Source organism: Tinamus guttatus, unplaced genomic scaffold, assembly GCF_059628265.1.
Source record: "Tinamus guttatus ecotype Peru unplaced genomic scaffold, ASM5962826v1 Tinamus_guttatus_pri_ptg000659l, whole genome shotgun sequence".
In the NCBI taxonomy this organism is placed as follows: Eukaryota; Metazoa; Chordata; class Aves; order Tinamiformes; family Tinamidae; genus Tinamus; species Tinamus guttatus.
This window is the reverse complement of record NW_028289193.1, coordinates 666547-694175: the sequence shown is the minus strand read 5'-3', so window position 1 is coordinate 694175 and position 27629 is coordinate 666547. Positions and strand designations below refer to the sequence as shown.

The 27629-nt window shown below is 44.9% G+C and overlaps 1 protein-coding gene across 3 annotated transcripts in view; it reads left to right on the top strand.

Moving 5' to 3' along the window:
* Positions 1-1342: 1342 nt before the first annotated feature.
* The window catches only part of SNTG1 (syntrophin gamma 1), a 301850-nt gene continuing 275563 nt past the window's right edge, over positions 1343-27629 (top strand). For all 3 annotated transcript variants that reach the window (XM_088536360.1, XM_088536359.1, XM_088536357.1), the window contains exon 1: positions 1343-1377. The gene's annotated coding sequence lies outside the window, so the exon portion shown is untranslated. The remainder of the gene's footprint in view (positions 1378-27629) is intronic.

Below are 27629 nucleotides of genomic sequence, written 5' to 3'. Positions count from 1 at the left end.
TGTGATCGCGGCCCGGCGCTGCCTCCCGCTCTGGGCCAGGAGCTGCAGAGCCGCGCGGGGCGCGGGCAGCACCCCCGGGCCGCCCCTCCGGGCCCTGTCCGGGCCGCCCCTCCTCGCCAGGGCTCGTGCAGGGGTTTTCTCCCCCCGGGAGAGGCCGGGCTCCCCGCGGAGGCAGGAGGAGCGCGGCCCAGGGCGCTGCCCGCAGTCCGGGCACGGCCGCGCCGCAGGGAGCCGCGTCCCACAGCCAGGCGGTGACACCCCGTGCACTACACGGTGCTTCATTCCTCCCGCCTCCCCTGCTCTCCTGGCCTCTTCCTTTGGAGAGGAGAAGCCCCCTCATTCATGCCCCGCTTCCCCTCCTCAGAGCGGCTGGCACGGACCCTGTCGCTGCCGCGTTTTAGCTGCCTCCGCTTGCAGCTCCTCTGCTGGACCGAGGCTGGAGGAGCCGGTGCCCGCGGCTGCGGCCGCCCCGCTCCCCGCTCGGGTTATGTGCCGCCGTGGGGAAGGATTAAACGGGACGTGGATGTTTGGGCAGGACACAGCCCCCCCAGAAAGCGAGGCTGGCCGGTTAGGAGGCCCTGCCTGATCGAGAGGCGACGGCAGCATCCAGAGAGAAACGGCTCTGCCGCTTCAAGCGAGTCTGTCAAAATAAACCCCGCACACAATTTCTCCTAAATATGGGGGCCGATATGTTATATTTGCCGTCTGGCAAGCGATCAATATGTGCCCGCTCGCGGCATGAGGAGAAAGCGCATCCCGGGACGTTCGGCGCGAACAGGGGCGCGATGAGGCGGCGGGCAACACAACTTGGCGACCGGGCGGGAGGGAACGTCTGCTCGCGGGGACGGCGCGGAGGGGAGGGAGGCCGCGCGCCCACCCCGCGGCACCGGGCCCGGCAGCTCCGGGCGGCGGCGGCTCCGGCTCCGGGTGGCGGCTCCGGGTCCGAGTGGCGGCGGCTCCGGCCCCGCTGGCGGCTCCGGCCCCGGTGGCGGCGGCTCCCGCGCGGGCCTCGCGGCTCCTAGCGCCGCGGGGGCGGCCCAGGGGGCCGGGCGGGCAGGCCGCGCTGTCGGCCCCGCCTCGCGGCGCCCGGCGCTCCGGGCCGCGGAGGGCGGCGCTGCCGCCGCCGCCGCCTCCCCGCGCCGCCCGCACGGGGCCCCTCGCCGCCCGCGCCGGCGGCTCCGCGCCACGCGGCGCTAGCGGCCCGCGGCGCGCGGGCACCATGGGCGCGGGGCGCGGGGGCGCGCCCGCCGCCTGAGCCCGGCGATGCCCCGGCCTCCGCGGGGAACATTCCGGACGCCGCGCGGAGAGCTCCGCGGAGGGCGAGCGGCCCCGCGCCTCGCTGCCCGAGGAGGTCGCCCGGCGGGAGCACGCAGGCAAGTGAGTGCCGCCGGCCGCCGTCCCCGCGCTGCATGCCCGCGCTCTCGGGGACTCTTGTGCTCCCGCAGCCCCGGGCTCCCTGCCCGCGGCGCTGGGAGGCAGCGCTCCCGCTGCGGCGGGGTGCGAGGCGGGCGCGGGCAGCCCCGCTGCGGGGCACGGCGGCAGCGGCGCCCGCCCGAGCGCTGCGGGGAGCAGCGCGTTGGGGCCGCGGTGTCCAGCGCCCTGGGCTCTGCGCGGCCGCCCCGCGGGTCCCGAGGTCCCCGGGGCCGCTGCCCAGCGCGGGCTCCGGGAGCAGCGGCAGGATGCGCGTGCGAGCGCTCGGGACGGGGCTGTGCGCTGACACAGGGAGCCTGAAGAGTTCTGACCTCTGCGCCTTGAACTTCCCTGCGTCCTGCCCGCTGGTTTTCTTTTCCTCTGAGATGCTGCTGCTGTGAGGATGTGGCTTCCCCAGCTTGCTTGTTTGCTTTAGCCCATGGATGTTTACGGCTCTGCTTGACGCTGCCATGAAACAAAAAGTTAATGGCAGTATATCTCAGTATAGAGAGCAGCCAAGGGACTAATTGTGCTGTTGGAAAAACTCCCCTTCGGAGGAGCAGACCCACAGAGCTGTAATCGCTGGCTAAAAACGCAGAGATCCCAGAACAGCCTCGTGACGCTGCAAGGAGCACAGTCTCCTGGTCACCTTTCAGCGCAGCGCATGAGCTAAGCAGCCTGCCTTCCCCGGCTGCAAACGGCTGCCTCCGAAACACAGCGCATGAAGAGCTGGGTCCTGGGCAGACCTGGGACAAGACAGAACTTCAGACCATGTTTAATTAAGTTTACTCTTACTGGTTTCCTTGGCATCTTCTCTGTGAGCCTGAAAACAACCATCTCTTACAGTGACCTTGCTGTACATCCTGGTCTAACACAAACGCGTCAAGGAGTAAAAGGAGTTGCACAGATTTATAGCTGAGCTCTGGTGTTGCGCTAGGAGCTCAGGCAGTGCCAGTGAACACGGTGGTTCGAGCAGAGGCACTGGGCATGGTGAGTGTGCGGGCTCGGGGACGCAACTCAGCAACAGTGATAAAAGTGGAAGTGCAAGGTTGGAAGCAAACGCTTCTGTGGAAGTACCAGGGTGTGTGAAATGTTTGTTGACTTTTGGGCATAGTTTTTCTCTAATCAAAGAGGACTCCAGCAAAAAGTGTGTGTGTGGCAACGAGGAGGGGGCTGTCAGAGCTTCCCAGATTGATGCACTTTTATTTGCTGGCACTAGTCATCTGAGAGGCTGTAAGGAAGGGATCTTCATGTGAGCTGAAATGCACATTTCACATGGATGTAATATTAACACAGGAAGCTTGAAAGGCATTGGCAGTGTTGTGAACATGTAGCTAACTCAGGTTCATAGCAAAAGCAGCCTTTTCCCGTGAGGGTGGGTGAAGTTTGCTGTGGATCGGCAGTGGGAGAGGATGTCACTTTGTCTCAGCAGTTTCAGGAGAGCTTTGCTGCGGTTCAGATTCCCGGCTCTGAAGATAGTGTGAAACACAGAATAACTGTTGCTAGGCACTGCGGCACAAGGCTGTCCGTTATTTAAAATGCTGGGCTGATTTCTGTGGCTTATCAAAAATGCATATTTTTATGAAAGCGTAGCTCTGGGTTTACTGTAGTAATTCCCTTCTCCGTTGCAGAGTGGCAGGCTTTCCCTGAGTGTGTGCAAGGGAGACCGTGCAGCACCGAACACGCACTGACCTCCAGTTCCTTTGGGCTGTGCATTACAGCCATGGCTTATAAAACTAACATAAGCAACTGCTTATACCCGATTATATAGATAAGTGGTTTTTGAAAATTGCGTCAGCTTTGCCACTTCTAATGTAAGCTACAGAGCCCTTCTCTTCCTTTTCTTTTTATTCTTTCAAACTAATCTAATGGTATGCTCAGTATTTGCCTGGAGAAGGAGAAAACATAATTTAATGATGTGTCATTTGGCTTTGCAGTATCTTGTCCCATTGCTGTGGTATAATCTAATGAAGGTCCCCATCACTGGATTAAAGAACATGCTGCTCTAGACTTTCATTTATAGCCAGATTTTCATTCTGCTTTATGGACGATGAGCCGAGTTTTCACAGAGTCTGGTAGAAGAAAGAAGCATTTCTTTTTCTGTTGAGAGTTTGAAGAGAAAGGGGAAAGACCTGAGGTTTTAAGGAAATAATTACAAAATAACAATTTCTAAGATACGGACCCAAACTCTTTATTTTTGTGCATTTTCTTTCTCCTTGAATTGGTACTTATTAGAAAGTGTTTCTGCATATTTATGTCTCATATTAAAAGTGTGTAGTGCTTAATTTTAAAAACTCAGGAGTGTCTGTCATACAGTTACTGTAAGGCTTTGCTAGCATTGCTCTGTATCCTAGCTTTTTTTTCTTTCTTTTTTTTTTAATGTGAGATTTGCAAAGTACACTATATTCAACTTTATGGAATGCACTTTTATTTTTATACCATGCCGATTAATAGAGAAGATGTTGATTTGATTTAGAAAGCCCAGGGCAAGCTCAGAGATTACGTTCCTTTGCCGTTTTTATTATTACTGTTATTATTTAATGCATGCTCAGACATTCTGTTTGGCTTGTCCTTCATGAATTGACAAAATACCTGTAAGTAAAACTGAACATAGCAGGAGAAGGCTTGTCTAGCCAGTCTCAGATGAGTGTGGTATTTTCTATTTACTTATCTTCAAGCAAATACTAAAAAAGGTAGCCCGTAGCCTGTTCTTAGTTTTTCCCCACTCTAAAGTTCTTGAATAAGTACCACTTCTTCATGCTTGTAATTCAGCACTGGTTCTTGTATCAGAGCTACTGGAAGGGCTGTGATAACTGTCAAACATTGGTCATCCTCGGGTTTGCTTGCATGCACTGCTTGAAAAGGTGCGGAGTTGTAGCAGATAATAAGAAATGTGGGATTCCTTTAGTACAGAGTCTTTCTGGCCTCTTCTCGTGGCTGTGCTTCCAGCCCAGGTTACCAGGGACAGGGCTGGGCAGGCTGAGCCCCGTTTCATCGACACGTACCTCCCACCGTCGCAGCGGGGCTCAGCCCTGGCTCTGCTGCCCGCCGGCACTGGAGGCATCAGGGAGCCCGTCCCGTCACTGTGCTCAGCCTAAGCCTTGTGCCCTCCTGTTCCAGGCCAGAGGAGGGAGAGAAAACATTCATATTTAAAATCAAAAAATAAAATATGTAGAGAAAATGTAATGTAGATTATGTCTCAAATACGCACTGGAATCAACAGCAGTGAGTGCAGCGGAGGCACTGTCAGGGAAATTCACATGAATACTTGGTTATCCAAGGGAGGGAGTATCCGTCCGGAGGGACGGACTCGGTGAGTGGCTACCTCGGCCCTGTGGAGAGGAGGGGAGCTGTGTGGGACGGACACCAACCCCTGCGCCCCGGCGGGCCGCACCGCAGCGGGGCCGCCGCTCGCGAGGCACGTGGAGCCTTCATCTCCGGTCAGCAGCTCGTGTTGGCCAGATGGGTAGCTCATGGAGCCTTCATCTCCGGTCAGCAGCTTGTGTTGGCCAAAGCGGTGGCGCACGGAGGTTCCATCTTCAGTCATCGGCTTGTGTTGGCCAAAGGGGTAGCGCATGGAGGTTCCATCTCCGGTCAGCAGCTTGTGTTGGCCAAAGGGGTAGCACACAGAGGTTCCATCTCCAGTCATCAGCTTGTGTTGGCCAGAGGGGTGGAGAGCTCAGCCGCATGAGGAGAGTCTCCGAGTGCAGGAGCCAGAGGCGGGGTTGTTTGAGAACGTGGCCTCAGTGATTCACTGAAATAATTGGGAGAGGAACAAAAACAACAACAACAACAACAATTACAAAAATAAAGTGCTTGGGATAAGATTAATTTCCTGACATGTAGGAGGCTTCCCTGGCCAAGAGCTGAACACCACATGTCCATTTTGCTGTGAGAGGGGAGCTGACCCTACCTAAACAACACAAGCCCTAAGATACCAAATACTGGAGCTAAATACTGAACTGATGCTCAACTCCATTTCAATGGCTACTGAAACTCCTATGTGAGGTGCAGCGGAGAAAAGGAGATGGATGATAGTTTACCATTTTAACATTTACATTGATTCCACATCTGTAAAAGAGCTCATGGTTTCCCAATTGCTATGACTGCAACTGATCATTTGGAAAGTAGTTATGATCTCTATTTAATATCAAGATTGTTGGATTTTTTTTTTTTTCTTTTTGCTATGGACTACTTGTTAGATCTTGTTCCTTGCCTCACTGGGTGAGACCTTGGTTCAAAGGTTTGGTTCAAACCTTTAAAGCTGGTGGCATTTGAACACTTCCAAAGTGCCCATTGCGTTAGCAATGCTGCTGTTAGCAGAGGTGCAGCAGTTTGCCACGTTATTTTGAACCTCGGGTTTATTACACGCTTTTGTTCAATCTCAGCATGCTGTTTCAAAGAGTGGACAATTTATTGGTTTTTTTTGTTTGTTTGCTTTTGTGGATGTTAGAAATTAACAGTAAGTAAATATTACATTGCTGTTTCTCAAATAATTTAAATAATGATTTAAATAGACTTACTGTGAAAATATTTGTAAATAAAAGTCATGCCTTTTTTTTTTCCTTTCTATCTGTTGTATTAAATTAATTAAATAGCATATATATCGATCCAGAAAGAAGTAAGAATGGGAATGGTTTTGAGACATTGCTCTGGTTGTTCAGCTTTCTCTCCAAAGCTGAAGGGAATTTGCGATCATCCTGTGTACATGGCAGACTCTAGCCAAGGACATTGGTCCCATCTTCTGATTCTTTTCTTGGCATCTGAGGTAGTTCTGTTATTTTTATTGAAGTCCATGGAAAATGCTGTGATTTCAAGAGCTATAATGCTAAGATTTCAGAATTCTTCTCAAAGCTTAATATTCATTCATGATAAAATTATTTAACATTATAAAACATTGAGTCTTAATCACAGAATTGTTGCTGAAATTCTCCTTTTGAAATGCTTTGATGCTCATTCTAAATATATCTTTATTTAAAATTATGTGAAATAGCTTTTTCTAACTGCTCCATGCAGCAGAATGTTTTGATTGACTATTTTAATAGTCGTGAATAATGAACTGTATGTTTCAGCTTCCGAAACACAAATGGACATTGATTTTCTTTGGCTTGCTTTTGACCCCTAAAGAAGTAAAGCAATTAGAATTTTGCTTGCAAGAGAACTCACTTCTCTCTTGCCTATCATTATATATGTATTCTAAACGGCGTTTGAGAACAGATCTAAGTTCATCAGATTTTGTTCAAGTGAAGAAGGAGGGGAAGTCATCAAGTCGGCGGTTGCCTGGGAGCTGCGGGTTGTGTCACAGGCAGCCTCTGCCTGTGCGCGTCACCGGGCTGCGTCACAGCCCCGCGTCCCCGCGCAGAGAGTTCACAGGCAGCGCTCACACAGGTGTGCGCATCAGCTACAGCACTGCGTGCGTTGTGGTGGCAATGTGCTGTTTGTCCATCCACCGCAGCTGCTGTGTGCTAGCAATGCGCACAGAGAACTCTTCACTCAAGATAGATTTTGAATAAAAAGCAGCATCAAGGCTATGCCCCTATGACTTTTCAAATTTGGAGAGTCTTTATTCTAATTCTAAGGATTATGTGTTTTGCTCTTTTATGGAACAACTTTATGAGCACAGAGTGCATTATATAATAAAAAGTGCTCTTTTCAAAATCAGCTTTAGGCTTTATAAAATGGAGAAATGGATTTAAAAGCTGTCTGGGGTTGCAGTTCCAAGGAACCGGGGCTGTTAACACATTATGAATGTGACATGATTGGCTACCATCAGGGGTGCAGTTAGCAGCAGGACTCCCCGTTGGCAACCTAAGCAACTCTATTAATGTAAGTGCAAAAATAACTGCCTTATTGCTTCTTCAGCTGAAGTAACTTCTCAGTCAAATATAGTGACATTCACGAAGGAATTTAACTGGAAAAGCTCGCTGAAACAAAGCAAAGTATAGAGAAATCACGACATCATTGTTTGGCTCTCAGCATGACTGGCTGTCTCATTTTCCTTTAAACTGCATTTCTTTTTAACTGGATGTGGACAAGACCTTCCAGGACAATGGAATGCACAAGAACTGAATTTCTGCACCATGTCATTGGTGTTCCAGTTATTTTATTCTGAAGCATCTGTACTAATGGTCCATCAGATGTTTTCTGTCACATATTATTATATTACAGAGTTGTGAGCTTGTCTCAGTTTTTTCTTCTGGTGTATTATTTGAAATCATCTTAATCGTCAGATTATTAATCTCATTTATGTGACATGTTTTCATTACATTAAATAGCTTCCAAGCAAGAGGAAACTGATCTTACTGATCAGTGTCTGTACATTTTTTTCTTGCTATATTAGTATATAGCTTCTGAAAATCGCTTCTATATGTATATTTTTGCCAGTTGCCTTCTTATTTTGAAAACAGCAACTTTCTGTTTTTGGAAGATGAGTTGTATAGTTATTTATTGCGTGCTTTGACTTAAGGAGAAATCCCCTTTTCAGTACCTGTGATTTGGTACTCCTGTTTATCTAAATGTCTCTATTCAACAGTCCCATTCATGTACATCATATTACCTTTTTTTCACCTCTTCATGATGATATTATAATCCCTTGCATATTGATGTTGCTGTGTTACCTTTTCCTGAAATGAAAATCTCAAGGTTAATATGCAACCTTATTTCTTTTCCTCGTGTAATATAGCGTCCATCTGGTTGATCTTCTCAAATTTGTGATTCGGTAGTTTCTGTGCCCTACTTCTGTTTATCTGTGTATGAATCTGCTAAGATTGACATATTATCCATCGCTTTCTGCATGTTTGCACAAACGAGTCTGCGACTTTTTGAAATGAGGCTCTGGTTTTGGCTTTTATAATTATTCTTTGTAATTGCTCCTTGGAAAATTTAAGAAGAAGATATTTGGGGGATCGGTTCAGTATTGACAAATGGCAAGAATATCACACAGATTTTGTGATGAAGGTATGTGGAAGCAAGTGTGGGATGCATGTAATGGAAGAATGCATTTCTGAGGTAAAATATGAGCTCAGATGGTGTTTTTTTGTTAGCTTTCTGTTTCTGCCTTGTGTCTTTTTATCTTGCCAAAAGGAACCTCTACTGGATTTTGCTGTCTGTTTTCAGGAGGAAGCCTAGTGAAGCCGGTAGATTCAAGGCAGTCGGTTTCTTTGTAGGTAGTGAATCCAATCAAAGCTGCCTGGAAAAGCTGCTTTGAACCCTACCCGCCTCCCACAAATGATTTATTTGTTTGTTTGTATATTTATTTATTCCAGGCTGGCACAGCCTGCTGCTCAGTCCTGGTGCTGAAGGGCTTTCAGATTTCCTGACGACATGTTTTGTGCAAACAGTTTGTCTCCCATAGACACTGACCACTCCTTCTGCAAGAGGCAGTCCTTAGAATATCGCAGCGTCTATACCCAATTACGTTATTTCCTCACAAATTTGTATTGTAAGAGTGTTTGCTCTGAGTGACTCAATCAGGAATACCTGTGTTCAGTGTCAGGAGATGTTTATATTCTTGCTGCATTATGGGCTGATGCCTTCCTATCTTACAAAATTGTACTAGAGAAAAATCAAATAGGTTTTCTATGGGGAAATAATAGGGAGGAATTAAATCCTGTTCTGAAGGCGCCTGAGAAGTGTCCCCAGTGCGTGCCCTCTAGTGCGAGCAGGGACAACGTGTAACTTGACACAAGAAATCACGATAAGGTATTTGGTGAACAGGCACATGTCTGAATGTGAGTTCTTCTAAACATGCAATTGCTGACCTCAGATATTGTAACTGGAGAGAGACACGTTTGCTGGAAATTCCTCACCCTAATGCATCCCGTGGGAAACATCAGTGATAAATGCAGGAGGTATTCTTTGAACCTTAATACCGAAACCTTAAAGTAAGTTTACAGCACCTTTTCCCTCCTTCTCTCTTAAAGGAAGTTATTTAAATAAACCTCTCCTTATGTTGGCAAAATGTTTACCAGATACAGTAGCAGCTTTTAGTGGCTTATTATTGCATTATGTTATGAAGTGAATCCTTAATGACCATTAAACAGATAGAGTGTCAACCTCCTTGTGTTATAAGATGCAGATAAGATGCCACTTTCTAATGAAGATGTTCATTAGGAAGAGCAGCAGTAAGTGTTTAAGGGTAGGGAATGCTGCTGTTTTTCAGCTGGGTTTTTTCCCTTGCCTTTAGCACTTAGCAACATAACATGAAATATTTCTTTCCCTGATAGCTACTGCTGGGATATTACCTGGCACCATGCATACAGTATGCAGTATGCATTCCTTACAGTTATTTGATGGCCACAGGACTGATACCTGATACCATGCATAATTGGGGTAGTAAACATAAATAGATGGTGTGAAAGAAAGCAGAAAATACAGTGGTTTTGCTTCTGCATTCTTTATGCTATGATAAAAGTTATACATGACCCTATAAAGACGAAAGGGTGAGTAGCTGCGTTTCTAGAGGAGGCAGTGTATGTCTTGGCAAACATCCTGCTTCTGTTCTTCTGCTCTTTGTCACAAAGGATCCCAGAATGGTTGAGGTTGGCAGGGAGCTCTAGGGATCCCCCAGTCCAGCCCTGCTCCAGCAGGGACACCCAGAGCAGGGGCACAGGGTCCATCCAGGCGGGTTTGGAGATCTCCAGAGCAGGAGCCTCCACAGCCTCTCTGGGCAGCCTGTGCCAGGGCTCTGGCACCCTCACACCAAAGAAGTTCTTCCTCACGTGGACATGGAGCTGCCTGGGGTTCAGCTTGTGCCCGTTACCCCTTGTCCTGTCACCGGCCACCATGGAGAAGAGCCTGGCCCCATCCTCCCTACACTCTCCCCTCAGGTACTTGCACATGTTGCTCAGGTCCCTCTCGGCCTTCTCTTCTCCAGGCTGACCAGGCCCCGCTCGCTCCCTCTCTCCTCACACGACGGCTGCTCCAGGCCCTTCAGCATCTTCGTGGCCCTGCGCTGGCCCCTCTCGAGCAGCTCCAGGTCCCTCTTGTCCTGGGGAGCCCAGAGCTGCCCCCGATGCTCCAGGTGCCTCCCCAGGGCTGAGCAGAGGGGCAGGATCCCCTCCTGGCCCTGCTGCCAACGCTCCTCCTGCTGCAGCCAGGAGCCCATGGGCCTTCTTGGCCACGAGGGCACCCTGCTGCCTCGTGGGGAACCTGCTGTCACCCAGGACTCCCCGATCCCTCTCTGCGGAGCCGCTTTCCAGCAGGCCAACCCCTAATCTGTGCTGGTGCCTGGGGTTGTTCCTGCCCAGGTGCAGGACCCTGCACTTGTCCTTGTTGACCCTCAGGAGGTTCCTCTGTGCCCAACTCTCCATCCTGTCCAGGTCCCCTGAATGGCAGCGCAGCCCTGGGCAGTGTCGGCCGCTCCTCCCAGGTTGGTGTCACCTGCAAACCTGCTCAGGGGCCCTCTGTGCCCTCGCCCAAGTCACTGCTGGACAAGTTGAACAGCACCGGGCCCAGCACTGACCCTGCGGGACACCATGGCCACAGGCCTCCAACTGGACTCGGCCCCATTTATCACCACCCTCTGGGCTCTGCCATCCAGCCAGTCCTCAATCCACTTCACTGTCCACTCATCCAGTCCACACTTCCAGAGCTTCCCTATGAGGATGTTATGGGAGACGGTGTCGAAAGCCTTGCTGAAGTTGAGGTAGGAAACATCCATGGCTCTCCAATCGTCCATCCAGCCACTCACTTCATCGTAGAAGGCAATCAGGTTCGTCAGACACGACTTTCCCTTGGTGGATCCATGCTGACTACTCCCGATCACCTTCTTTTCCTTGACATGCCTAGAGATGGTCTCTAGAATGAGCCGCTCCATCACCTTTCCAGGGATGGAGGTGAGGCTGACCGCCCTGTAGTTTCCCGACTCCTCCCTCTTGCCCTTTTTGAAGACTGGAGGGACGTTGGTTTCTTCCAGTCCTCCGGCACCTCCCCCAACCTCCATGACCTCTCAAAGATGATGGAGAGCGGCTCAGCAATGACCCCTGCCAGTTCCCTCAGCTCTCTTGGGTGCATCCCATCTGGACCCATAGATTTATGGGTGTCCAGTTTGCCTAAATAATCCCTACCCCAACCCTCCTCCACCAGCAGAAAGTCCTCCTCTCTCCTGGTTCTCTCTCTTGTCTCTGGGCTCTGTAGTTCATGGGGACCAGCCTTAGCAGTAAAGCCAGGAGCAAAGAAGGCATTTAGTAACTCTGCCTTCTCTGCAGCCCCTGTCACCAAGGCAGCCTCTCCGTTCAGCAGAGGACTAACATCTTCCCTAATCTTCCTCTTGCTGCTGATGTATTTGTAGAAGCCCTTCCTGTTGTCCCCAACATCTCTCGGTAACCCTAATTCCAAGTGGGCCTTGGCCTTCCTCATTGCATCCCTGCATTCCCTCACAATGTTCCTCTGTTCTTTCCATGCGTCCTGGCCCTTCTTCCACGTTATGTACATGCTCTCTATCATGTACATGCTCTTTTTTGTCCTTGAGGGGAAGGAGTGGTGCCTCCTAAGATTGCTCTTTTACAGGAATTGAAATATATCCTCGAAATACAGACTTGCTGTTAATGCACAGGAGCTCAGCCTGAAGCTCTGCCTGTCTAATCCAGAACTCATGTCCTAGAGTGTCCCATAAATTCCTTATATTTAAAGCAGGAACTCATGAGCAGGAATTTAGTGACATCACTAAATTTGCAGATTGTAGCAAATTTTATGATTTGCTACAGATTGTAAAAAAGTGGATTGTAGCAATTGTGTCACTCACATCCGCAGGCCCATTTGAGCATGAAGTTGGGATGCACTTAAGGCTATCTTAGACTTGGCCTCGTAATACACGGGAAGCAGAGTAAAATTGTGAAGCCTTCAGGTTGTCTCTGGTCTCACTGCAAGCAAAGGTGAAATAAAAAGCACCAGGATTTCTCTTCCTTTTTGCTTCCTTTTTTTTTTTTTTTTTTTTTTTTTGCTTCCTTTTTGCTCTTTTATGCAAGTATGTGCATGTGTCTCTGGACAAAGATAAATGCTGCAATAAATTGGTCTTTATGTATACACCTGTTTTTTCTGTAGGCTCTATGATGCTCCAATATCTGTGGAGACTGAGCAGAGTTCTGAATCTTACTTCGTAACTAATTTCCTTAGATAAATTGGCTGGACAACTTCCTTTCCAGATAGTAGAGCTGGAAGAAATAGCTAGAACCACCTCAAAAAGCAACTCTAAAAGTATCAAGGTTTGTGAATATAAAAGGTTATGAGGTTTCTAAATACTGATTCCGCTTCTGAGAAAGTAGATGAGAAGAAGGCTTTTTTTCATGGATCAAGTGTCAATACTACTTTAGTTATAAAGTGATGCACCAGATAATTTGCTGCCATAAAATGAGGAATATAAGTTTATCTTTTCTGGGTAAAAGTATTTTAGATCTTTCAACAGATAGAATATCTGCAGGCAGTTAAAATGCTAGGGAAAAAATATCTACACAAAAATTCAAGAAAAGGTTTGCAATTACGGCAGCAAAATGCTACATTCTGCTACGTAGCTGGAAATGCTACTGGAGGGAAAACTAGTCCTTTGTCTTTTTTTTAAAATAAGCATCTGTAGTGGTAACCTATACTTATGCATGTATAAACTGTCCTGCTTTGTGTTCAAAATCTATAGTTTTCCCCCAAAAGCCCATCATCTGTTTGCGTGTCAAAGCTTTTTGTTAGCTAAGTTTAAAAAGAAGACATAATTATATAAATACCATCTTTTATTCAGAATATTTTAACACCATCCATATGAAATACACTCCTGTATTTAGAAATTATGAGAAAAACAAAACATGCTTTTTAAATACCACAGAGCAGCATTAGACATCAAAATTACAGTCTTTTGTACAAACTGATTGTTTTCACAACGCTGGGGCACATTTGGGATGCAGATTAAGGGCAATATCTGACCTTTACTGGATTTATTTACACAGTCAGAAACTCAAAGTGAGTACACTTGCAAGATGCTCTGGACTAGGAGTAACACGAGTAACACCTGTCTATGAAGCCTGTGAGATAGTCCCTCCAGAGACTGCAATATCTGGACTGAGGTATTGTTTAAAATTGTAAAATAAAGAGAAAGCAAAAATCAGCAAGAAAGTAATATATAGAAACCATTACTGTAGGCAAGATCATAGCTCAGGGCTATATGCAGCCATAAGATGGCTTGGGAACCTACATAACCAGGTAGATTATTAGCAAACATGCGGAAAGGACTGTGCAGATATACTGAATAATGCTTATGGAGTAGCAGCATTTGACTTCTCAGTTGTCCCATTGCTCTTCCTGCCCCTCCTAGATCCACACAGCAGGTTGAATTTAAGCTTTGAACCTATGGAGAATGGCTGGATCGAGCATATGAGCATTCAGAGCAATGCTACATGACACCGATTCCGTTAGCATCCCGGTTGTGTTAACTTAGAGGAATTGGAGATTGGTCAAAGAGTTGTCTTCCTCTCAGCTCCAGTATCTCATCTTTTTGTTTCCTCAGATCAGAACGTGTTTGTTTATTTGATAAACAGGTTTCTTTATGCATACATTTTAGTGTATTCTCATGGCTATACTTACCAGGGTGTGAATGTTCATATTTTAAGTCAGCAGTGGTTTTGACTTTCATCTGCTCATGTGTATGGCATTATTTTTGCAATGCTGTGTGCTAGAGCCAAGAGAACTGAGAACAGCCTGAGTTGTCTTTTGTGCCTAAGTGTAGAGCTGAGGAAACAGCCTGAATATATAAGCCATCAAAAAGAGATCTTGCTGTTAGGGCTTATAAAATATAAAGAAATATTTTTAATGTTTCTTTTTATTATTTTAAAGATGGAAACCTCGACGCTTCGCCTGCAGTAGGTATTCAAAGTGAAGGACATTACTCCCTGTAATCAGAAAGCTTCTCACTGCTGTAGCTGCTGGAATGGGCATGTTGCGTGTTGTTCCATCCGTATACGTAAATGGTTGGTGGGATAATCCTCCTTCTTACAGCTGATTTCACTAGCAGCCGGCATATGCGTGCTTAGAAAAAGAATGCAGATGTTTTTTCAGGGCATGACAGGGATGGCACGCGACTGAATCAGCTCTGCCTTGGCCAGAGAGAGGATGTTCCTCTGCAGCACGCTCGGTTTTCATTAGTCTGGGAAGCCTTTGGTTTACTGAAGTGCACAAGGCAGTTTCTGAGGAATGAAACGATTTGTGTAACTGCAGCTTCCGTTTAAACAGCTACCTGTTACCGGGGCCTTGCTGGAGTGTCTCTTTAAAGGAGAGTAGGTGATGCGTATCACCTGGATTAGGTGATTTCCGTGGCGGCAGCCCTTTTCTCTGTGAGGACTGTCCGTACTAGGTGCCGTCGCGCCGCAGTGGGCGCGCTGCCGCGGGCCCTGTGCTCCTCTGGCCGCCTTTGTGGCAGCCCCACAGCGCTCGGGCTCCGTTGGCCGCCATGTCGCCGTCAGGCGCTTCCCGCCTCCCTCTCGGTGCGCACCCAGGCCTGTGGGCATGGTGCGCTACAGAGGAGCCCCGGCAGCCCCTCTTGATGGATGGGGGGTTTCGAAACCCACCATCACTCATCGTTCCCCACGGCCAGGCCGTGTTACCCGTGCTGCTGGCTTCGTTGGGCTTCCCTAACGCACGTGGTGGCCTGTGCCTGTGCTGACACTCACTCAGGCATTCCTTGCCATGCTGTGGACCTCCTCAAACGCCATCCCATCAGGACGCGCATGGAAGGAGCAGTCTGGTGGCCTGTTATTAGGAATATCTTTAATCTTCCCTCTACACGTTGGCTACTTCCTGTCTTCCCGCACATCAAGCTCTTTGTTTTCCAAGGTTTTATTTAGTTAAACAATGCCTTACGTTCCATGTTTAAGAATTAACCTAAGTTCTTCTCCTTGCCACTTTTTATCTAGCGTCTGAATAGACCTTCCAGTGCCTTGAAACTTCCATGATATATTTTTTTTCTGTCTCAAATGAAAGAGAAATTTCTTTTAACCGTCAGTTGTCGTCTTAGCTTCTACAAGGAGGCTTGCAGATCATTATCATCTGGAGCTGATTTCAAGCCTAAATGAGAAATTTTGTTAGCAGTTCATTTTTACTAGTTTTATATATTTTAGTAGATCTCAACATATATTTTTTGCCTTTTCTTCCATCTTTTTTTTTCTCCTGCTAATTTGCTAATTGAATTCAATTATGGATGCTGTTGTGGGTTAAAACATCCTGTCAGAGAGCATGAAAAAAATATTTCATGTTTCAATAGCTACACTTGAATATTTAATTCACAGCTATTTAACTTACATTTATTCAGTGAAATTGTGGAGTCTGCTTGATGTGAATGTTTTTAGACACTTGCCTCAAGGCAATACATCCCAGAAAAGGATAGATTACCTGGAAATTTACCTTCAACTTGATAAAATATCCTTGTTTTTGTTTATGGATGAGTCTTCATTATTTGTGGAAGTGTCATGACAGTGGTGAGTTTAGGTTTCCTAGGCCTAACCCTGTCTCCATTGGCTCAGCAATAGAAAATCCAAAGTGTTAGGAGTTTACTTTAAAAATACAGCAGAGGAACTTAACAAGATCTCAAACAAATCAAATTATAAATATCAGTGTGTAGGTACAGTACTTTAAAGAAGTGCCTTGCTAGAGAGAAATTTTACCCTCGAGTCCCTGTTATGATGATACAGCGCATTAGGAGACTCAAAAAGAAGATCTGGCCTCGTTGTGCTCTGTCTTTGGGTTATACCACAAATGACATTTCTCAGGTTTTGTAGTCCCAATACAGCGCTATTGGTGAGCATGCTGTTTGAAGAAGGAAGATGCAAAAACTTTTTAGCTAATAAGCACCTGGAAAGTTGCTCAAGGTTTTGTAGGCTGATCTGAAGCTATGTGAACAACTGATAGGAAAAAAAAGGGCTAAAACTCCACTGAACATTAATAACACAGTTGGAAAAATCATAACAGGCCAATGTAACTAGGTGCAGTGCTTTTTGTTAGCAACATTTAAGTAAATTTAAACTCTTCAAGTTGTTAAAATCTAGTTGTTTCATTTTGGCAATGTCAAGTCTACTGAATAGAGCAAGATCTTAATTGTGAACTAGAACTTCTGAATTAGATTTGCTCTGTGATCACCGCATACACTCGAACAAGCCACATAAATTTCTCTTGGCTCATTTATCCCATTTGACGTAAATTCATACTTCACAGGCACATGGGTTAGTGCTTTGAAGCTTCACTGATGAATGGTTATATAGAGGCTTATTTGCATTAGTTCAATACAGTGAAGATGTATAGCATGCTGGATATTTATTTACCTTTGCATTTTTGGTTTCTCAGAAATATTTTAAATGATCTAGATCATGTGTCTAATTTCTGTAAACTGTAAACTGGAAGTCATTGCTTTCTCTGATATATTCTTCCCTTTTGAAAGAACTTTGGACAAACCTCAAAAATAATCTGATTTCTTGCAGGAATTTTTAAAATGAATTTGCCTAAATCTATTCCTGACATAAATTATATTTGAGATGAAGTCATATTTGCTTATTTTCAGTCTCTGTCTTAATAGATACTCTCCAAGGAAGAACACTTGGAGGTCTTAGGACTCACACACAGTAATAAACACTTGAATGATCTTTCCAGCAAGAGTTTTGCCTATGAACAGTCACAACTGATAAATTGCTTTTATAATATAACACTGTAAAAGAAGAAGGGGAACTTTAAAGGCAACCAAACAAATGGCTATGTAACCCATACTTTTTAGTACAATACCACAGTTCTGCCTTCCTTTTCCCACTTTAGTATTTATTTGCAAGAAAACTATAATTATTTTTTGTTTTGATACAGTGCCACATTTTTGCACATATTTGCACTGGCTGAGCCATCATATTGGTCCATTTTGCTTGTTTACTTGCTATTTTCATTACAGAAAATTTAGAAATGCCTTAGTGGTAGGGAAGACTATAATTGCAATCAACTATGTGCATATATGTGTTTTATACATGTATTATATTCACATACACATTATTATATCAGTTTAATCTGAAAAGCTTAGGTAAGTGGTTTCTTTAATCTCATCAGCATAATTAACACTCCTTTGTAGATCAATCTGGTGTGATCTTTGTCAATTAAAAAAAATAATATGCACGGCTGCTCTTATTTTTACAACACTTAAAAATACATAAGTTGGTTTATCTGTGGATATTAGACATAGGGCTTTCTTTCTGTGTTGTGCTCCATGCCCTAAAGCTGTTGTGCCCAGCTGATGAGGTGCTCTGTGCCCTTACATGTTAACAACACAGCCCCACCGCGCTGCCGTCACACCGCTCTAACAGCCCTTGGGCCCGACACGAGCGCAGGTCTCTGCCTTCAGCATGGGCCAATGCAAACTCGCATATCGCCGACCTCCAGGCAGCAGAAATGCTGAAAACTCCTGCTTTGCGCGTAACTAGGGTAGTCTTTTTGCTGGGGCATAGTATTTTATAAGGATATTGTTGATTTTCAGAAATAAAGCTGCTATCAATAAGAATCATCTGCTTTGATAGAAACCAGAGGGTTTTTTATCCCAGTCCCGAAAGGGGAGAGGGGGAGCTAAAATGACTTCACTGTCCTACCAAATGCACACATAACGTAAAGGCCTCCAACGTGTGGGGAATGTGCATGTAAAAAGTCATTCTGCTTACACAGTAATTTTCATTGTATTGACAGTGCAAGAGCTTTGTCCCCCTTAAAGAAAAGGTTCAAAGGTTCACAGCGATGAAGAACCTGTTAAGATTGTCTCCCCCACAGCACATTCTTAGTGACTCGTTGTGCTGAGTGCATCCATGAGCAGGTGTATTAATCACTGGTGTGAGATATTAAAGCACTTAAAACTTGTTATGTTTAGCTATGCTTGCAGACATTGCTTGCTCATTTACAAAGTTTTTGATTACCACTGCCTATGCCTCTGCAGTTGTCTTGTTGTGAGGCAACAACTATCATAGAATCATAGGATCATGGAATGTTTAAGGTTGGAAGGGCCCTCTCAAGGTCATCTAGTCCAACCCCCTGCACCTAGAGCACGTGGCACAGGACTGCGTCCAAGCGGGTTTGAAGATCTCCAGAGAAGGAGACTCCACAACCTCTCTGGGCAGCCTGTTCCAGGGCTCTGGCACCCTCACTGTCAAGAAATTTTTCCTTAAGTTCCTGTGGAACTTTTGATCCTTCAGTTTCCGGCCGTTTCCTCTAGTTCTGTCGGTGGCCACCAGTGAAAAGAGGCCGGGCCCATCCTCCTCACTGCCTCCCTTGAGGTACTTCTAGACACTGCTCAGGTCCCCTCTCAGCCTTCTCTTCTCCAGCTGAACAGGCCCAGCTCCCTCAGCCTCTCCTCATAGGGCAGATGTTCCAGGCCCCGGGTCATCCTTGTGGCCCTGCGCTGGACTCTCTCCAGCAGCTCCACATCCCTCTTGTCCTGTGGGGCCCAGAACTGGACACAATACTCCAGATGCGGCCTCACCAGGGCTGAGTAGAGGGGCAGGATCCCCTCCCTCGACCTGCTGGAGACGCTCTTCTTAATGCAGCCCAGGATCCCATTGGCCTTCTTGGCCACGAGGGCAACTGCTGCCTCATGGTCACCTTGTCGTCCACCATGACACCCAGGTCCCTCTCTGCAGAGCTGCTCTCCAGAAGGTCGGTCCCCAGCCTGTACTGGTGTCAACTATGGTTGACGCTCAGACTGGCTCTCCTTGAGGAGATCTTTAACATAGTGTTATAGATTATCTAATGTTTTCTCTTGGCAAGAAATAATATATGTGAAACCGCAGTGGATTACATTTATTAAATAGTCCTATGGTTCCACCATGATGGTATCTTAGTGCAGTTAATCACTAATTCTGTCAACGGGGCTTCTCCCTGTCTTCACTTTATGTTCAGGTGGTCTGTTGTAGATGCATTAATTGCCAGTAGGATTAAAAATTGTGTCTCTTTCATCCAGCTGGGCATTTGCACAGAACTTTTAGGAAATTTATTGCTGATACGAGTCCCTCATTGGCCCATTTTTCTGAAATTAACTGAGGAAGAGGCTACAAACACGTTAATGCTTCAGAAGGTATTCAGGCACCCAGGTCTGGTCTCACATATTCACTCATGCGGAGGTGCTTGTGCAGTATGATAACACAAATGTCCTTTTCTAGGCAGTCGAATGAATAGTGATGATTGTGCCAACGTGCTCCATGTTTTCTGTTGCACTCTGCAAGTTTTATTTATGATGTTGCATTTTATAAAGTAAAACAATTGTGAACATTGGAAGACATATTCTGGGTTCTAGTTAAAGCTTTTGTGGCCAAGTTGGTACCTGGGGAATGCTATTCATTAAAATAGTTGGGAATCCGAGCCATAGAGTTTCATTAATTTTGATAAGTACTTTTTGAGTTATGACTCAAACTGAAAGAATTACTTCAGTATTCAGCAAAAGGTCTAAGAGAAATCATGATCGGTTACAGTAGACACTTTGCAAAGAAATCAGTTTGATGAAAGGCAGAAAGTCTTCTGGCACATAATTCTGGGCTCTATAGATCATCATCCCAACAAAAAGATTAAAGCAATTTAGAGCTTAGGAGCTTTGAACTAGAGCTGTCCAACGAAATGTCTCAAGGCGCAGAGGAGTGAAACCTCATTCCCATGCGCACTGATGAAATTCCAGAATTTCTGTTTGTGACTGCACATCTGTAACCTTTTCGCTGTCCTCTGGTTGGCATGTGTCTGTCTTCCATGCCAGATTTCCAGTTTATGGAAGATTAGCTAATATTTTTCATTCTTTTAGAGAGAAATAGAACCACTTTGTACTGTTTCCTTCTTGTGGCCGTGTCATAGAGGATTATGCAGTGGAGGTTTTAGTTTGTTGATTAGAAATTTGTCCTCTCCAAGCTCCACAATTGTTTTGGTGATACCTCCCATGCAACCAAGAGCTTAAGAGAAATTACAAAGTTTATTGGTCCTGCATTTTGGAGGAGAAGGTCACCCCTAGAATTATTCTAACCCTCCGGTATTCATGTAGTGCTCCTTGAAAATTAAATGTTGCAGTCATATTTTTAAATTATGTTAGAAATTTGTGGCTATATCTGAGGGAAAAACTTCTCACTGTTAGCAAAATTGGCATATTATGTAAATTGACTTCTTTCTCTTGGTTTTGTGTGCAAATAAAAGGCAGTATGCTGTCTGAAAGTGTAAAATTTTGCTGTATAGCTTAGTGTAGTTGTTGTAAAAAGACTAAAATTTCTCTGAGATAAGTTCTAGGTTTACCTCCTGGCAAAATATTAATGAATGTTATGTATCTCCAGGAGACTGGGAGCCTTATCAGACTTGGGAATGCTGAAAACCATTTGTGCACATGAATTTTTGAAAGTGCAAAAAGTGAGTGTAATAACATGATCTGTGCTCCAGAGAGTTGTCATAAACACTGCAAAGAGGGAAACTGCCCAAATACCTCTCACTTGTCTACGTAAAGAGCAAAAAGAAATCTGAAAAATATGTAATTCACCTCGGACACTTGAGTGTCGTGTGAAAACTGAAAGCAAATGTGTAGCCAGACATGTGGCAAATAGAAAAGGTGAAAAATGGAATCACTTGCATTTTTTTTTACATTCAAAGAATAGAGGTTAATTATAAACAAGTAACAAGACAAGCACTCGGAAATCTTGTAAGCACATCCATGACATTAACAAATAGGACAGTATTTGTTTTTTAGCAAGAAGACGATATATTTTTTTTAATGTGCAGTAGTTAAAAATACTGGTGATTTACATTTCTTTTATGTCTTTATATATAAGTAGCCTGCATTGCTGAATATGTAATTCCTCCTCCTTATATTTTTCCTCTTCTATTTAGCCACTCAGTGTGCTTAGCCAAGCAGCAACTGAGAAAGTAAGTTGAAGCTGCTTTTGTGCTGTAAAATAACTTTCCTTTACCAAAGGCCGACATATCACTAGCTTAAAAGTTGGGAAACGGGTCAACCAAATTTAGCTTGTAAATGAAAATGGTGAGCAGTGACTAATAAATTTGTAGCTCATTGAAAAAGATAAGCTAAATTCAGAGGAAATGAAGCCAAGAGCAGGGCTCCAGGGAATATATAATGCACTGTGATATCATTTCCAGTGGAAGCTTTATGAATAAGAGGGTAGAACATATTAACAATTATGCCGATGGCAAGGACTAAATTGAATTATAACTGCATTAACTGCACTAACAGTTTTCCCCTTTTCTTTTCCCTTCCAACTATTATGAAATTATTTTCTTGCAACAAAAAAAAGAAATATTGCTAAGTGAGCATATCATTCACTCTTGACTATAATGGTTATCCATTGGTTAATGTGGGTAATTATCTTTTGGGAAAATACAGATTTATTTGGTGACATCTAGCCTAGGGCCTGGAACAAACGAAACACAAGCATCCAGCTGAGCAGTGATGGCATTAGTCATTTTGAACATCCGTGCTGGAAGAGGATTGAGGTTGATCACAATGTGTTTTGTTTTTTTTTTTCTGTCCTGCATTGGAGAATTTTTTCAGGATTCTGCTCCTAAGCTCCTGAGCATTAACTGACTGAAACAGAAGATGGTTTCTGTGTGAAGTGTCATTAAGTTATCCCATGAGAAGAGCAGCGTTTCCGTGCACCTGCACTCCGTTTGTGCGCCTGGCGTTCGGGGGCATCCTCCGCGCTGGGGAGCTCAGAGCTGCAGCTCCAAGCGATCCGAACCGCGTCCAAACCCAAACGAGTCACGAGCCATTCCATTACCACTGGACAAAACATGTTCCTGGTAGAGCTCTTGGCTGATAAACTTGACTAAGCCTCTGTAATTGAGGAATGAAGCATAAACCATGAAAATGTCACCCAGAGCTAGAAGGAAGCGCGTGGATGAGCTGACTTTGCTCTTCGGAGTCACACAGAGACTCCCACCACCCGTGGTCAGCCTGGAGAAGGCGTCTGCTCCTGACGGCTGCTTTATGAACTGGAATCTGAGAAGAGGATGCGGTTAATCCTGAGCAGTTCTAGGTGACCTGGGGTACTTCTGTTATAATTGAGTACCTCTCTTAAATAAAACAAGGCTGCCTTTTAGTAATTGATAAAATGTCAGCATTTTTGACTACTGAGCTTCTTACCTGCTTGTGGTTTATTTTATTAGTAATGCCAATGTTATCTACACATATCTTCTGCACCTTGTATATATATACACATTTTTACAAATTATCAACTTATTTGTCTTTATTTTGCATGCAGTTAACACAGTTTTGGTACTTTTAACCTAAATTTTCTCCATAATTGTCTTTTTATTTCCCTCTCCTTCTGATTATTATTTATTTATGGGCTTTTTGCTTGTTTTCTCCATTTCTTTGCATTTTAACATTTTCTGTTCTTTTTATCACTTTTTGTTTTGTTTCATTTTTCTTTCTTCTTAGATGTTGGCAATCACAGAAGTGGACACAACTGAAAAAGATTCTTTGGGTATGTCATGGAATGGCAGTATTTCAAATAGCATTTTCAGAGGTATAACTGAAACAATGAGGAGCAAAACCAATTAAAGAGCTTCATCTCATCAAAGAACATTGCACAGCCATTTTCACATTGGTCATGATGGAAAACAACCAGTCAACCAGTACAAACTTAGGTTTAACAGATACTCTGAGTAAGGGAAAAAGAGATATATGAGTGGACAGCAAGAGTTCATGCTAAAATGCAGCTCAGGGATGGGGTTCCACCTTTGACAGTGCCCTCCACCCTTATTCCCATTTCTAGCTAAGATTCTTTGGGCTTGCTGAGAAAACAGGCGATTCCTTTATCTTGGGCTCTGTTCACTCCTGCTGGTTCCTTTACCTTTGGGCTCTGTTCTCTCATGCTGGTTCCTTTACCTTTGGGCTCTGTTCCCTCCTGCTGGTTCCTTTCCCTTTGGGCTCTGTTCCCTCCCGCTGGTTCCTTTTCCTTTGGGCTCTGTTCGCTCCTGCTGGTTCCTTTACCTTTGGGCTCTGTTCTCTCGTGCTGGATCCTTTATCTTTGGGCTCTGTTCGCTCCTGCTGGTTCCTTTACCTTTGGGCTCTGTTCTCTCCTGCTGGTTCCTTTACCTTTGGGGCTCTGTTCCCTCCTGCTGGTTCCTTTACCTTTGGGCTCTGTTCCCTCCCGCTGGTTCCTTTCCCTTTGGGCTCTGTTCCCTCCTGCTGGTTCCTTTACCTTTGGGCTCTGTTCCCTCCCGCTGGTTCCTTTCCCTTTGGGCTCTGTTCCCTCCTGCTGGTTCCTTTACCTTTGGGCTCTGTTCCCTCCCGCTGGTTCCTTTCCCTTTGGGCTCTGTTCACTCGTGCTGGTTCCTTTACCTTTGGGGCTCTGTTCACTCCCGCTGGTTCCTTTACCTTTGGGCTCTGTTCTCTCGTGCTGGTTCCTTTACCTTTGGGCTCTGTTCCCTCCTGCTGGTTCCTTTTCCTTTGGGGCTCTGTTCACTCCTGCTGGTTCCTTTACCTTTGGGCTCTGTTCCCTCCTGCTGGTTCCTTTTCCTTTGGGGCTCTGTTCACTCGTGCTGGTTCCTTTACCTTTGGGGTCTGTTCGCTCCTGCTGGTTCCTTTACCTTTGGGCTCCGTTCGCTCCCGCTGGTTCCTTTACCTTCGGGCTCTGTTCACTCCTGCTGGTTCCTTTACCTTTGGGCTCTGTTCGCTCCTGCTGGTTCCTCTATCTTTGGGGCTCTGTTCTCTCCTGCTTTCCCATCCTGGAGGCCGGTTTCCCGTCGTGACGGTGGCCCCGGGCGGCGGCGGGGCCCGGCGCTCTGCCGTCCTTGCCTGGCTCCACCATGCACTCACGTACTCCGTTATTCTCCCACACGTGTGCACTGGAGGATAAATCCGTGGGTGCCTTTTGGCCTCCATACAGTAAGTTAACGTGATCAATAACTCAGCTGTCAGCTCCTTTTCCTCGCTTGCGCTTTTATCTTATTCTCTGCATTTCCTGGTCATATTGTAAGTGGTCCTTTTAAAACCTTTTGCCAGCTCTACAGAAAAAGATGATAAATTGTCCAGCATCTTTCTGTGTACTCCATGACATTCTGTTCCTCTAAATAATTTACTAGCAAAGAAATTGCAGTGGAAGTGTGGCTCTTGTTTCTTTGAAATGTTCATCTTGACAATTTATGATCCTTGACAAAATATTTGTCTTGCCTCCAGGAGCAAAAATGAATCAAGGGGCAGATCTTGAAACTGCATGAGTGGGTTCACACAACTTTTACATAAAAGACATTTGGATCACAACTAACTGAAATTGAATCATCTCAGCTGAAATGGTAGATTTCCTAAATTCTGAAGGCAGGATGAAAGAGTTGGAGTGCAGAGTATGTGTGGGAAATTGTCACTGAAGCTGTCTGAAAACATGTTCTGAAGAACACACAGCATAACCTGTTTCATGTTTGCTCTGTTAATTTGCTGTCTTGATCAGAACTCTTTAGAGAGCCCTATTTCAATGTTTTTGTGAGTTTTTATCAATTAATCATAGAATCATAGAATCATAGAATCATAGAATGCTTAGGGTTGGCAGGGACCTCTAGAGATCATCTAGTCCAACCCCCTGCACACGCAGGGTCACCTAAAGCACGTGGCACAGGACTGCGTCCAAGCAGGTTTGAAGATCTCCAGAGAAGGAGACTCCACAACCTCTCTGGGCAGCCTGTTCCAGTGCTCTGGCACCCTCACTGGGAAGAAATTTTTCCTTAAGTTCCTATGGAATTTTTGGTGTTTCAATTAAAGCACTTCATCAGTAATTTTTATTTCTGCAAAGTGATGTGAAAATAATAAGTCATTATTTCTTTGAAAGGTATTTTGCAATGATCAATTTATTTGAAGGTCCCAAACATTCTGTTGGTTGAACACAAATTGAGAAATTATCCAGCTAACCACCTTTGCATTACTCTGTCTCCATGCACATCACTTGCAGTTGTCACACACACACGCACAGGATTTTTTAAACCACACTCATGCCTGACTGAGAGCAATGGTATTTTTCAAATCTTTTACAATAGGCATTTTCCTATTTCTACAGGAATTAAATGTATATCAGCATTGCTCCTGCCACCTGGGAAGCCACAATCTGTTTTTTTGGCTGTTTGGCAAAGCGGGTAAAAGAGTCAGTTCTTATTTCCAAAGCATTCCCAGGAAGTGGATTATCCCTTCCAATTCCTTTTGTCTGTGCAGTGAAAAGTGTGGTGAAAAAAGATGTTTAAGCTATCTATCTTCCTTGTTCTGCTATTTGCCATAAGTAAAAAAGATCACATAAGTAGATTATATTTTAAAATACACCTATGTTCATGAAACCATCCTTTAATTATCTATTTTCACCAGTTGTTATAGGATTTGGGCACGTAGAGAATTTTTATGTTAGCTTTAGGATTTTGCTTTTGTTTTATTTTATTATTCAACTTCCTAAAAAAAAAGGTAAATAAAAAGTTGTTCAGACCGTTAACACTGACTTTTAAAACCAATAGGTATATTCTTTCTTTCACTTCAGTCATAAAAATATCACGAGGGTCTGATACGATGGCAAACCTGTAGAATACCCATCCATGGTGTGCACTCACAAGAGCGTTGCACCATTCCCTGAATAGGACGAGGGGCACTAATGAGCGAATTTGGATTCTCCTGTATTTGCTACATAATGAGTAGCCCAGGATTTGTTTTTCTCTTTTTTTCTTTCTCTCTCTCTCTCCTTTTTAATTGTCTAGCTAATCTTGAGGCACAGGAAGAGGAATGCATGAGTGGTCCTCAGTCGTGAGCTCTGTCACATTTTCCAGCTCTGGAGGTATAATAATAAACTTCCCATCTTGTATGGAGGACATTAGAATGTATTAGTCTGTATTGTGACAAGTGAGACAGCCTGATGATACGGATAGAAAGGTCAAGGAAGAAACTTTTTCAATCACTCTGTCATTTAGATGGTGGTTTGAGTAAAATAAGGCACAGGGACACAATATGAATGAAGACAGTGAAATTAAGTTGTGAACATCCATAACCTACCCTGAAGAAATACTGATCTCAGTGTCCCATGGTGAAAAAAATGTGAATTTCTAGTATATTTTTCAGCTAGCTTTCCTCGTGTGATATATGCATACAAAATATGAGTATTTTTGAAGATCTGTTTTACATACATCAATTTTATTTGGTTTGATATAATGAATCTATGTATTCATAAGGGGTTGAAAACAGCATTTGCATGCTTTTTGCACACTCGTTAAAGGGAATAGAATAATTTCAATACATACTTTTGTATTAAAGAAAACGAGTTTAACCTGATGCTTGTCAAAAACCAATTTTGATAGTTCTACCAAGTGGAAACTAAAGATACTTACCATCATCATCTATGAACTGGCCTGACTGTTCTCAACCTGCCACTATATACCTGCACTGAACAGATGGAGAATTTTTCAAATCTGTTTCATTTCTAATGGATTATATATATGCAGTCCTTCAGTGGGAAAGAAGAATGCTTTTCCTGCTTTTTCAGATATTTTTATAAAATACCTGATCGGTTCTGATAGTGGGAAGCAGAGAATTCAGGGTTAAAGAGACCAAAATGAATCATGCACTCTAGATATGAGCTATTGCCTTATTACCATGCAATAAAAAAGTACTTGTAGGATTTCCAGTATGTATTGATTTAACAGTTAATTTGTCTCAGCTCCTTTCACTCTGTGAAATATTGACAGTTTTCCTTAATTAATCTCACACAGGCAGTCATTAGTTTATTTGTCTTAGTGAAGGTTCTTGAGGTGTTTACTCTGTGTGGCTGTATTGTAAAACTTGCTTAAAAACTTAAGTTAAAAACTCACTCGTGCAGTCCTGTTCAATTTATTCCTCAATGACCTGGATGAAGGCACAGAGTGCTCCCTCAGCAAGTTTGCTGATGATACCAAACTGGGAGGAGTAGCCGATACCCCAGAGGGCTGCACTGCCATCCAGAGGGACCGGGACAGACTGGACAACTGGGCGGTGAAAAACCTCATGCAATTCAACAAGGCCAAGTGCAAGATCCTGCACCTGGGGAGGAATAACCCCAGACACCAGTACAGGCTGGGGACTGACCTTGTGGAGAGCAGCTCTGCAGAGAGGGACCTGGGTGTCATGGTGGACGACAAGTTGACCATGAGGCAGCAGTTGCCCTCGTGGCCAAGAAGGCCAATGGGATCCTGGGCTGCATTAAGAAGAGCATCTCTAGCAGGTCGAGGGAGGTGATCCTGCCCCTCTACTC